This window comes from Aphis gossypii, chromosome 1 (assembly GCF_020184175.1).
Source record: "Aphis gossypii isolate Hap1 chromosome 1, ASM2018417v2, whole genome shotgun sequence".
NCBI classification, from domain to species: Eukaryota; Metazoa; Arthropoda; class Insecta; order Hemiptera; family Aphididae; genus Aphis; species Aphis gossypii.
The window spans coordinates 59131603-59145017 of record NC_065530.1 but is presented as its reverse complement, the minus strand read 5'-3'; the positions used below and the strand labels follow the sequence as shown (position 1 = coordinate 59145017).

General features: G+C 27.8%; 1 protein-coding gene and 1 long non-coding RNA gene across 3 annotated transcripts in view; one reads left to right on the top strand and one right to left on the bottom strand.

Moving 5' to 3' along the window:
* Nucleotides 1-13415, top strand: part of LOC114128526 (leucine-rich repeats and immunoglobulin-like domains protein 2) — a 109783-nt gene that overhangs the window by 43206 nt on the left and 53162 nt on the right. Inside the window, exon 1 of one of the 2 annotated variants that reach the window (XM_050198574.1) lies at nucleotides 11556-11903. The exons of the other annotated variant lie outside the window; for it this stretch is intronic. The gene's annotated coding sequence lies outside the window, so the exon portion shown is untranslated. Of the gene's footprint in view, nucleotides 1-11555; nucleotides 11904-13415 lie in introns of those variants that run through there. 2 annotated transcript variants of the gene reach the window in all.
* On the bottom strand, nucleotides 4608-10076 carry LOC126549436 (uncharacterized). Its single transcript, XR_007603543.1, has 4 exons — nucleotides 9936-10076; nucleotides 6196-6326; nucleotides 5344-5459; nucleotides 4608-4640 (listed from the first exon to the last, which is right to left on the bottom strand). It is a non-coding gene; the product is annotated as an uncharacterized LOC126549436 (long non-coding RNA).

Below are 13415 nucleotides of genomic sequence, written 5' to 3'. Positions count from 1 at the left end.
AACGAATTAGAGTAGACCATTCTTAAAATTAACAATTGGACGCAGGATGCTCGAGTAAAAACGCACATATCATGTGATGTACTGGTAGAAAATCTCCTGTTTTATTATATTATACAATACATTCGTGATGACGATTTTCGTGTGTCCCAGATGATGTGTGCAGCATTAAGTCAACGGGTCTCGTGCAGTATAAGAGGAGGGTTTTGGTTTGCGTTTTTACCGTCGGGCAAATCAGTGACAAACAAGCGGGCGTGTTGCATCTTTTGAGGTCGATGTACTCAGGTTGCGGTGTGACATATTGTTCTCTACAGCAGCGGTTATGTATACGAGTAAAGGCGGACATCGACGGAGAAGAGTCGGTAGAACAGTCGTTGGGGTAGAGATGAGGGTGGAAGGACGCATACATGTGTAGCAAAGTTTTTATCGTAACAAAGTTTTATTAGACGACCCGGTGGAGTACGGTAGAGAGGTTAAAGAATGAATAAAGGTGTAAGAAGGATGAAACAGGAGCCTGACAGAGAGAAAAAGAGAGAATGCGAGAATGAAATAGAAAGCGTGCAACCGACAAACAAAAAGGAGGAAACCAAAGGATAGTATAGTGATCGGTGGGAGTGATGGTTGTTAGTGGGAGGAAGGTATCTAAAAAGCCCCGAGATTGACTGACTGCATATCGAGCGGAATAACGCCCGCACACAGCATTAATTATTACCCACCAGATAGCAAATCCCACCGATACGCATTACTATGTTGTAGTCATATATTAAGTGAGAAGGTACGCACGCACGTCTACTATAACACAGAATGGAATGTTTTGGTCAAAGCGGTGAACACCAATTCGTTTGTCGTATAATCGTTTGAAGTTTCCGTTATTATTGATAGGCGTAGTTTACCAAAGTGCAATCTTACATTCAGAAGTTATAATAACGTCATATAGGTATATAATTATACGTACGCGGATAATTTTCCGGTATGAAATATAAATCAATAAACCGATGGTCCGGTTACAAACGCTTATAGTGCGTATACGGTATAATATATGATATATTATATTATTGTGTACAATCGACGATATTATCTCTCTGATACCGCCAGTCGATAGATTGAGAACAATCGTGTACGCTTGTATAAGTAATTTTAATGTCCTACAGACAAATATTAAGAAAGTATAATTTCGTTAACTTGTCAAAAAAAAAAAAACAAAGAAACTACTTTTCCACACATTTGAGTCAGCTATATATTCGTCGGTAGGTAATGAAATGTCCAGGATTTTTTATGGTGGTGAGGGACGTGGTCAATAAATATGATCTATCGAGAACAAACTATTGTTCGTATCTAGTTTAACTTTTTTACATATTTTGTTATATAATCATAAGACAATATTTAATTGTTAAATTGTATTATAACTTTAGTTCAAATAATGTTTGATTATTAATAATTGTTTTACCCAATCCAAATAAAAGTCTAACTGAGAGTTTTTCCGCAAAAATTTCAACAATATTTCGAAATTCGAATTTTTTTCCACACCGTTAAGGCACCGTTAGGTAGGTAATTTTATTAAGATAATTTTATTAACAAACCAGTTGATTGGAAACTGTCCTCGGTCATTATTGATCATAGAATTTAGATTTGAAAATTATATGGTTTTTGCATGCAATTTTATATAGTTGTAATACAGACGATGTCTTTATTGTTTCCTCTGAACATGGGTTCATTTTACCCCTCCTCACAATTAGTACACAACTATAAGTAAATAGGTATATTATACTATAAAATGCATTTACACAGAAAGTTTAATGTTGCCAGTGTGCTATAAGAAGATGTCACACAACCAAAAATTATTTGCACGAAAACAAATCATTCAAGCTTTAGTCATAACCAAAAAACATCAATGTACCTACACATAAAAGACAATATTATCTGTGTCGTAGTACTCGTAGGGTTTTTTTTCACATTTATATAAAAATGTTTATTTATGAATTAAATTTAAACAACATAAGAAGAATAACAGTTATATCATTTTTCGTATTAACTATATAGATATCATCAAACAAATAAAATGACACATAAAATACCTATTGCCTTACTTATATAGTTGTATCAGTTATCGTTTATACATTTAGTTTCTTGACTAAAGCTGTAAGTACCTACATTAATTAAGTGTTTTATTTCGTATTAAGCTGTATTTCTATATAATATTGTACTTACTCAACAACTAAACAATCAACAATGTTACTGACATTGGATTACTTGGATTACATCTTGTCAGTTATCTACAATGAATTGATACATAGATATATTTAAGATTCAAAATTTCATTAAAATTGCTTACTTTATAATACATTATACATAAAAAAAAACAATCTTTAAAATCAATGTGTCTCTTAACATCGTGTCGTTCACTGTATTGTTAGACATAGTTTATGTTGTACAACATGTTTACATGGTACAATCCACTTATTTTCGTCCACGTGTGCATTATAGTGACTTTTTAAGATAAAAAACTTTTAGAACTATGTATATTATATTATATGCGCACAACTTAGATATATAAAGGTACATAAGTATATATATAATAGTGACTAAAAAGATCAAATTCTATGTATATTTTAAATAACGTTTTTCAAATATCATTTTAACGACTTGGGTTACGTCAGATCAATAATATAATATATCAACCTCCACCTTCACGTCCTAATTCTTCTAATTTTTCTCTTTGTGGAGCGTATTCTATAATCGTTTGATATGCCATTTGAAAAATAATATCTGTGAGCTGGCTGGTAACACCATATGCGATGATAGTGCATTCGTGTTTTTTTTGCTACGAAAATACTTTCAAAATTAAATTCCAAGAATTATTCACCCATATTTAACTAGCTCCTGTAAGTCGACGACGGCGTGCGTTGTTTTATAAATTTGCATTATTTTTTTTATAAAACATACACATTACAAAGCACACCTTAAACGTATGTTAATAAAATCCTATTTATTATTCAAAGTTACTCGTTATCTCTAAAATATCTTAATTGAGTCACTTAAAACTTTAGTACGATTTTAACTACGCAAAAACTTTTGAGTCTTTAAACTAAAAATATCAAATACAACTTTATTATTAAGAATTACACACCGTTAAAATCAAACAGCATTTGCCTGGTGGGGATGACCTTACATGATATAATATTAATTATTACTTATTCAACCACAATGTTTCAACACTTAAAATACTTTACGGTTTACAGTTATTAAATAATAACATCATATTTTTAACGCACCTCAAACAATAGTTCATACATGCATACATCGTTTATTGAGTTTATTTATTTATATTTAAAAAAAAATGTCCTGAATAGCGTTCAGTTTTGATTAATATATTATATATTATGTATACAAAGTTTGTAATAATAATTTTATTGGTGATATTATATAAGTATTCACGTGTTTAAAATAATATAGTTTATATTATTTAATGTATAACTTCTTTATTAACTCACGAGTATAACTATATAAGTAGCTACATTATATAAATTAAAGACTCAAGTAGGTATGCATTGTTTTGTTTTCAATTATTTCTTATTTTTTTCTTATTATTATTCTTATTTTTTTTTTTCTAACAATTTCATATTGATCGTAACGCCATTGTATAGAAGTGAAATTATTAATACAATTTAATTAAACCAACTAGGTATAGTTATTATTTCAAGGATTTCCGAAAATTACAATGCAAAATGATTAAACAACACTCGAAAAAGGTTTTGATAAAATGTAACCATTGTGCAGCGTTGTTCCGGTAGTCTTTTGGTAAACTTATAAATCGTTTTAATGTTAAGTCTGACCTAAAACACTGTAAAAGTACCTACGGTCGTAACAGTTCCCGTTTAATGCATAACCTTTTCCATCCTGTCACCTAGGATAATTGTGATATGTAGTACACTAGTAACCACTTTTTTTTATTGAAGGCAATGTTTCTCGCGGGAAAAAATTATAAAATAACTCATGACCGTTATTCTGAATATAACACATTTTTTTGTCCACACATGGCAACAATAAAACGTAGGTACTCAAGTCGCTATTTGAGTTGTGACGTACTATTTGTTACTAAAAATGTTAAAATTTAATCATTAAAAATAATATCTATTCTAGGGTGTAATTTATTCGATAGCGCATGTATACATTGGTTTGCGTGCAGCCGTCAGTACCTAAGTACAAGATTAAAAAGATCATTATGAAATTATAATTAAAATGACTTTTTATTCAAGAGATACGTAAACAACCGAATTAATAAAATAAAAAGTATTCAACTCAAATAATTATAAGTTAATCTTCTGCAGCGTTTTATTTAAATAATGTTTTTAACTTCTTAAAACCCTAGTCGGTAATATTTCCATTTCCAGATTTATAAAATTCAGAATATGACAAAAAAATTATTTTCGCGTTTGTGTATTTGAGATCAAAAAAGTTTAAAGTAGAGAGAAAAGATAGTAAATTAAAAATTGACGATAGAAAGTCTTAAAAAAAACAAAAGGTAATAAAAATACAATTTAAATATTTTAAATTTAACATTTTATTATTATTATTCTTTTTTTGAATTAACATAATATAAAATCTTTTTTCGGTCAATGTCTCTGAATTACAAATGTTGATTACTGTAAATAGACAATAATTACATTAAAACTCAACTACAAATATTATGTATATTGAATTCTTTAAGTACTTTTTTTATTTAATGTAAATATAGGAACATACATATAATAATATAAAATCCAATAAACTATTTTTTTTTTTATTTTAAAAACAAATTAACTGTATAGAATAAATGTGTATTTAAAAGCATAAAATATTATAATCAACTATATAAATAACAAAACTGATGTATTAAACGTATTATATGATGTCAAAATGAATATTTTTCATTAAGATTGATTAAACATATTAATACTAGGTTGGCTAACTCAAAATTGCTGAGTGCCATTTTTCAAACTACAAAATAATATTATGAATCAGATAAAAAATGTATAATTTTTTTTATCTCATCATTATCTTAATTACTTAGAATATGTGTTATACACCTAATATATTATTATAGAGTATTAATTTATTGCTTTAGGCTAATATTGTTTACAACTCGATTATGCAGAAAAAATACATTATTATGATATAATATATAAATAATTAATACATTTAATATAAATCTAAAATGTAATTTGAACAAAGTACCTATAATTTGTTCAGTTTAAAATATTAAAATATCACTTGTAGCAGTTATCAGACACAATTACGCATGCATTGGTGATATCCGTTATCCAGTTACATTGTGTCTATTATATTCAATCATATATTTCACTGTACCTACTACTTTGCTGTAATATCCGCTTTGATAAATATCCAATAAGCTTTGATATTATGGATGTGCGCTATCAACATAATTTTCTTCCCATAAAATGTTAACCCAGTACCACTTTGATCTATAATATATTAGTTTAAAAAAACATACAATACAATTAAAGTATTACATTTTAAAATGAATTCAAAACGTTCGAAAATTGTTTCAGTTTATTTCGTTATATAATTTTGTATAATATTATGCGTTTATATTACAATTATAATTGTTTTATGCATTTTACAGGTATTATTTTATTTATCTTCTTTCTGAGTAAAAATGTTTTAAAACTAAAATCAAGCTCATTCTTCATTAACTTAATGAAAACTTTTAAATCAACCACCCAATTCAAAAAAATAATAATATATCAGAAGATAATTGAAAAATTAATTTAAAATATAATACACAAACATAAAAAGAAATTTAATTCACTTCTACACTTGTAAGATGCTTGTACAAATAGTTAATCTATAAATTCGTATAGATGTGGATTATTATTCATTTAAGACACAAAATGAAAATATATTATTTATATAAATTTAACCAATGGAATTTTAATAAAAAATAAATAAAACAAATACAAAAAATTCTGAAATCTATCTTTTTTAAATTTTTGGAACAAAAAGAACTTCTTTATAATATTTATATGAACATTTTCAAAAATGCTAGACTATATCGTTTTCAAGTACCTACATAAACCTCCATTTTGAATGAATGCGTTAAAATAAAATACACTTTACTTTTGAAAATCTGTTTTTTTTTTTTTTTACTGTCGCCATAGAGACTTACATAATCTATATATATTACATCAAAACACTTACTTATTTTAAAATAAAATAAAAAAGAAAAACCGAGTGCCATTGAAAAACGAATGTCGTCCAACTAGAAAGAGGAATCAGATACAAAACGATGTTAAGTGCCACTCACTTACTGTTTGCAAAAACAGGAGAAACTGCAAAACAAAAATTATTCACAAAATATTAACAAGTTGTAATTCTGAATAAAATTTGTTAAAATGTTTTAAAAACTAAAAAATAGAGATATGTTGTAATTTTAATTAAACTTAATGATACGTTCGAAACTCTTAAAAAAATTACAACTTGGCTACTGTAAAAATAAAATGTAAATGTAGAACAATTTAAGAGCAGTATTATTAGATATGTATTATGTATTAATTAGATGAAGGCGTAAATAATTATCAAGTATTATTTATTAGCTTAATATTAAATTATTTATCCAATTTATACATTTTTAGTTATATAAGCTCAATTTATTATGATATAATAGTGTAATATTTAATCAATTTCAAATAAAAAAAAAAATTACAGTTTTAAAAAAACGTAGCAAAAATATATGAAATACTTTATATAATATTTTTCTGAAAATTAAAAATATTAATAATGTCGACAGAGTACTAATTTTTATTGCCAATCATTAATAATATAAAGAAAATATTTTAATTTAGCTTATATTTTTACTTAAAAAAAGTACCAAAAAAAAAAAAAAAATACCAAAAAATTAATATTATTACTACATTAAGTATGACCTCATTTCCAGTATAATTTTGTTTCTAAATTATGGTCAATAAAAATACATTTAATCATAATTTTTTATTTGAATGGAATAAAGGTTTTTAATTACAATAACTTTTCCATTTTAATACAATTATGATGTATAGGTTAGGTATGTTCAGAATAACTGAAAAAAGTTTTGATAAAAAGAGAGACAAAGTTGACATTATTAAAACAATAAAACTTTTAAAATGTACACACAGCCGCATTAAATATTCATTTTATGCATACAGTTTTTGACCATAAACAATTTATTTTAATAAGTTAAGTTTAAGGATGTGTTTTGACATTTACATTATCAGAAACAAAGTAACGAGCACCTAGTAGCAGTAGTCGTCATAAATATTATTAAATGTCAAAATACAAAATGAGTTACATAACTGGTAAGGGACATAATTTAAAATACTCACCAATGTTTGTACATTGCACTGTCATTGTTAACAAATATTAAACGTGCATAAAGAAAATAATATACACTTCAATGATACTGAAAAAAACAAAGACTACAGCTATCACTGTTGTAATTTTATTTATTTCAAAGTTATCCTTATTTAAAACCATGTCGCATTAATACTTTCTTTCTATCCGTTAGAAGATTTAATCACAATTTATAAATGTTTTCTTTTCCAGTCTAACTAAGAGGATTACCTTTTACTTAAGAGTAAATGATTTCAATAAGTGAGTTAAAATGAGTTCAGCTTTAAAAGCTCTTCTAGAACGGTGATTAATTCATGGTCACTTTTCGTGCGTAATGAACCAAATACGATATGACCTATAAAAATATTTATCTAATAGTTCAATTTGTCAATCATCGTGTCCCCCCCCCCCAAAAAAAAAAAAAATAAATAAGGTTAAAAAAATTAAGTCTTAACATATTCAAAATGTTTTCTGCTGAAAAAAACTAAAATCCTCATTCATATTATTCATCTATAAGACATTTATTTTTTATACATTTTAAATTTAATATTTCCATTGGTATGTATTCATTAAATATAATATGTTTTGACCAAATGTAGTTTGATTAATTTTAATTGTCTAGGTACAATATGTTTATGTTATATGGTTTTTTCAAAACATGTATAAAAGATGTTATCAATTTGTGTTTATACATAAATTATGCATGTATAGTTTTTTCGTGTTTGTTGCTATCATTTAGTTTTTTTTAGTTAAATAAAAATAGATACATTGCATACTTAACGTTAATTATATTGTTCTTAATACTATCAGGTAAAAAACAACATATTTTCACAACAAAATAATTCTTATGTAGTTGCATAATATACAGTTAAGTTCTGGTATTTTATACATATTTTTTAAATGTTTACCCTCGCAATTATTTGAAATTAAAATATATATTTTACCGTTTTTCAAGTGAATAATATTTAACAAAACTGTCCGTGATCAATAATTTATTTGTCTAATTCATTTATTCATAAGTAGTTGATACGTAAAAAAGTCACACAATTGTCAAAGACTAATAAGTGTGATGTTATTGTAGACTTTACGATGTAAATTATTATAAATACTATTAGTATTACTGTATTAGTATTTTTCATGGTATAATTTATTAAAGGTAGGAATGCAGAAATTCCTCCCCTTTATTTTTATCATTCATATTTTTTTTCTTCATTTTTTAACTATATTAACATAATTATTTAAAATAATACATATATTTATATTGTTATGTATTCCTTTTTATATAAATATACGTATAATACAATAAAACTTCCATTTAACAAAGTATTTGAGATCTACAACCAAATTAGTAATAAAATTATTTAATTCTATTTAACAAATTTCTCTATAATAAGAGTTTATTTTGTTGCCCGTTGAGACTTTGTGATATGGAAGTTTCATTGTATATATTAATTTAATTGCATTATTTATATTTATACCTACATTTTTATTTATTTACTCGAATGAGAGCATCTTTTCAAAGAGAACTTTTGGTAAATTAATAGAAAAAAGTTTTTAATTCTTCAAAAAATAAAAGTGTAATTTGTACCAATTAAAAAGAAACACATAAAAAATTACTTCTTCCCCTAAACCCAGGTCAAGTACGCTCTTAATTTTTATGATATTATTTAAATACTTTTAAAACTTGTACAGTCGAAAATAATAATTTTTTTTTAATAATAATTTTATTTTACATGTTGGTACTTAAAACGGTATGTGATTATAATTTATCACTATTTAAAAAAAAAAATACCTCTAAAATTCGTTATGCAAGACAACATATATATATATATATATATATATCGACTGACCCCCGCTGAGTGCTACAACATAAATCATGATTGCGTATTTGATTCGTTTAAGACAAACAGCAATCAAAATACCTAACCTAATCATATAAAATCCACAGAAATAAATTAAAATAAATTATAATTTGTATAAAAGGTCTTAAATGTCTATTAACACTTTCAACACGTACTAAATTATATTTTTAACCTACACGCATAATACCCACGTTATAGATTTATATTATTCTGTAATAATGCGTCGTTTTATGTCGTTAACGAAAAGCGACTAATGAGTATAATATTATTATTTGTTAGTATAACGACGACACTCGTTTATTCGAAACGCGTATTATAACTACTCGAGAACTCTCACGTATGATGAGTTCGAATAATACGACAGTAATAGTAGGTACGAATTAAATAATAGGTATTTTTATCGTGACGAACGACAGTTGAAAACGCTTATGGTATGATATAAATAATAATATAAGCATAATACGTGGTCCGTGATCGCGTGTGGCTGCGCGAGGATACATACGTAAAAAAGTCGTCAGCGAAAATAAAAAAAAAACTATACAGTAAATTGCCTAATATGCTTTTAAGACTTGGAAAAAAAAAAAAAATTACGAATCCAAAAAAAGTTTATTCGCTGTGCAAAACACGTACACGCAAACGTTCGCTATCGCGTAAGTTAGGCTTTACGAATCCGCTCATTGCGCGAACAATATAATATAATATAACTACTACCTATACATGTATCACACGTGCTCGGCTCGTCGGGAGACGATAATATAATGGCGGAAACGCTATCGCCCTGTATCCATACATCAAACGTATTTTTCCCTCTTTCTACTTCTCGTCAGACGATCTCGCGGTCGATCGAACGGATGGACGCGACTGCGTGTTTTTCACCGCGTGCCGCGTCCGCGAAAAGTTTGAAGTCCCTACCTCGATCCGCAGTGGGGATCAAACGTATAACGTACGTGCGCGCGACGACGACGACGACGATCAAAGAAAGGTATATACATTAATAATGCCGGGTTTACTGCAGCTACGTCATCTGCCGTATCGTGTATCTTTTATCGCATTCTGAATTGTTATTATGAATCAATCTGTCACTAACCGTGATCCACTGGAAAATTTCCATAGTTGCGGAAAGAAGATCTAAACTTTTGGACACGATACGACTGACGACGTAAGCAACTGTGTTCTCGCGGCTTTAATCTATCACCGAAAATCGTAGGTAGGTAGTTTACTATTATAAATGCGCCGACAAAGATATATGGTCTAGTGAAACTAGATAGCTGCGACTTTCTTTGTAACCACAGTTCAATATTTTAAAGCGAGTAAAATGGCCGACTTTTCACATCAAAGAGGTCTGTGTTTACAAATTTCACCGCAACGATAACAGCCAAATAATAACAAAATATAATAAAATATATATGATATAATATAAAATCTCATTTATTTACTTATTTTGGTGGTTATTATATCACATCACATTGAAAACACTGTAAGCACAAACTTCATTGATAAGAGCAGTCGGTCATTTTACCAACTTCTGCATTAAATCTAAGTCGGCTATGTTATTGTATTCCATATTCGTGTGATTATGCGTGTGTATATTTGGTATTTTGGTGTGTAACGGTTACCAAACTTTCTACACGTTTCTCCGTTGCCGGCGGATATCCGAAAACAATAAAATTATGACTTGAACGATCCAAATTTTCGAACGCGTTTATCCTATTTTCACTAAATATTATAATATTATTCAACACAAACTGTTATTTTCGTCTACCAATTACCCAAGTTGCAAATAAAATGAGTAAAACTTAGTAATCCTATATCAAAATAATACACTGATGAAAACATTTGAAATGTGTCTAAATCCTAATTCCTCTTCTGATATATCTACTCATTATAATCGTTTGCCTATTCAAAATTGAAAATACCAATCATAAAAATACTTAAAAAAAAATCTTTTATTTTGTATTATTATTTTATTTAAAGAACTTATATTACACTTTAAAAATCTTATGAATTTTGTTTTTCCGAAATCAATATTCACAAAGTACCAAGTTTTAGGTTCGTTCAAATATTCGTTATAAATACTTAAATAAAAATACAAAAAAATGTTTCATCCAAATATATGGAGTAGTATTCATTTATCACGATAATATTTTATGAACTAGGTATTTATTAACGAAAATATGACCCTCGGTCCGAGTGTAATGTGTTGGAAACGATACGTGGTACCTAAATGAAAACATGAATAGACCACTGTATACAGGAAATGTATCGTTAACGCATTTGAAATTAACACCGTTGACACAGCTATAATATCGGACGACATAATATTATCTATTCAACAGTGATTGTGCGCGTGAGTTGTCGCGTCCTACGTCTTCTTTCGTATATTTTGTTTTTTCGTCTACAATTTGTAAATTCTTGGGTCGTCCACAGTTCGATAAACGTTAGAAATTTTACGCCAACGATTTGTGCCACGCCTTCGGATAGATTAGGTATACTATTTTAATACTATCATAAAATAAAGTGTCATGATATCTTCGTCGTCGTCGTTATCGGATCACCGTTGCCTTGGTTGTAGCCTCCGGAAGTGACGCCCGGAAACACGCTCGAACATGGACGATAATAATATTGTCATTCCGGCTGTTGCCCGTCGCCGCCACCGCCGCCGTGTCATCAACTACGCAGGTGAGAAACACGAGCGCGTAAGCCGATTTTGGCTAAAAATTCACTGTGGAAAAATTGTTTTGTTTTATTATTTCATGGGGAAAAATCGATAAAAAGTTTAGAAACGCATCAACGTCTCGCGCTGTATAATGATATTATTATAATATAAGACCATCAGACAGACACATTCCGTGACGATCTGTCAACGACATATCTATCAAACGACACTCGGACAATATTATGGCTTTGGCACGATTTTTTCGTATGTTTTTAAGTTTCCCGAAACGTATTTCACGAGTTTTTTTAACAAACAAAAGATTGATTTTCTAGACAGATTTACTATTTGTACATTTAAATTTACATTTTATATTACGTAATTCGAAGCGTTTTAGCTATTTTTTTTCTCTTATACGTATTTTATTTTTCACTATTTTAGTGAAAAGAAATTTTTTAGATTTTTTGATTTTTTGATTTCTGACAACGTTTTTGATTTTATTTTATAACCAATAATCAATGATTGCTGTATTTTTAATGTTGTTTATCAGTGAAGTATGGATTTTTGTATTTTGTTTATTTTTTTATTTCCACAAAATTTGAATCTAACAAAAGTATAAAACAATATTTTTTTGACTATAAAGTTATTGTTATCGGTTGTTATAATAGGTAAAATTTAGATTATTAATTAATAAAAATTAATAAAAAATTATTTAGTTTAAAATGTCGATCTTTTTTTTCAAATAATATGTACTTAATAAAAGGCAAAATTGTTTTAACGCATTCAGTTTGTGGTTAGCAATATTAATAAAAAATACACTAAAAAATAAATGGAAAAAATTAGTGTTTCTCCATAAAAAGAAGTATACCTATAATATTTCATGCCCTTTTTTGTACACGCCCACAGTATCTAGTCTTGATCGTTGAGTTTTGTTTTTAACAATAAAATATGCTTTCGCCAATAATAAATTATTCATGAAGCGTCACAGAGACGACTTTAAAACCGTGTTTATCGATTTACACGATTTTCGGTAAAGTTGTCAGACCTCTCTGGATAACATGGGACACGTTAAATTATGTTTATCTGTTTGTTTTTTGTTTGTATCGGTGCGACTCAAATATTTAAAATCAACGCAAATTTACGGAGCACATATCCAAGCAATACCCATAGAAATTTTGCATAATTTTGTTTGATTTTCCTTAATCTTAAAGTTTGCCTGCTCAAGATTGCAATCGAATTACACGCTATCGAATTCTGTTAAAAATGTAATGTATAAACCATTTCGTTGTCGCATTTATTTCATCCATATCATGATACCTATGTAATATCGATTATTCGTTTATATAGAAACATGAAAACACGCTGTTTGTTTTTTTGACATTTCTAACTTATAAAAATAATAATAATAATAATGCGCCGTCAGAAAATTGGAATAAAACCGTCGGATTTGGGATTATGTACATTTGTTCAACTAAGTAAGCTCCCATAAATCTTAATCTTGAAAATTTGTTATTTTTTTAATTTTTACATTTTTTTTT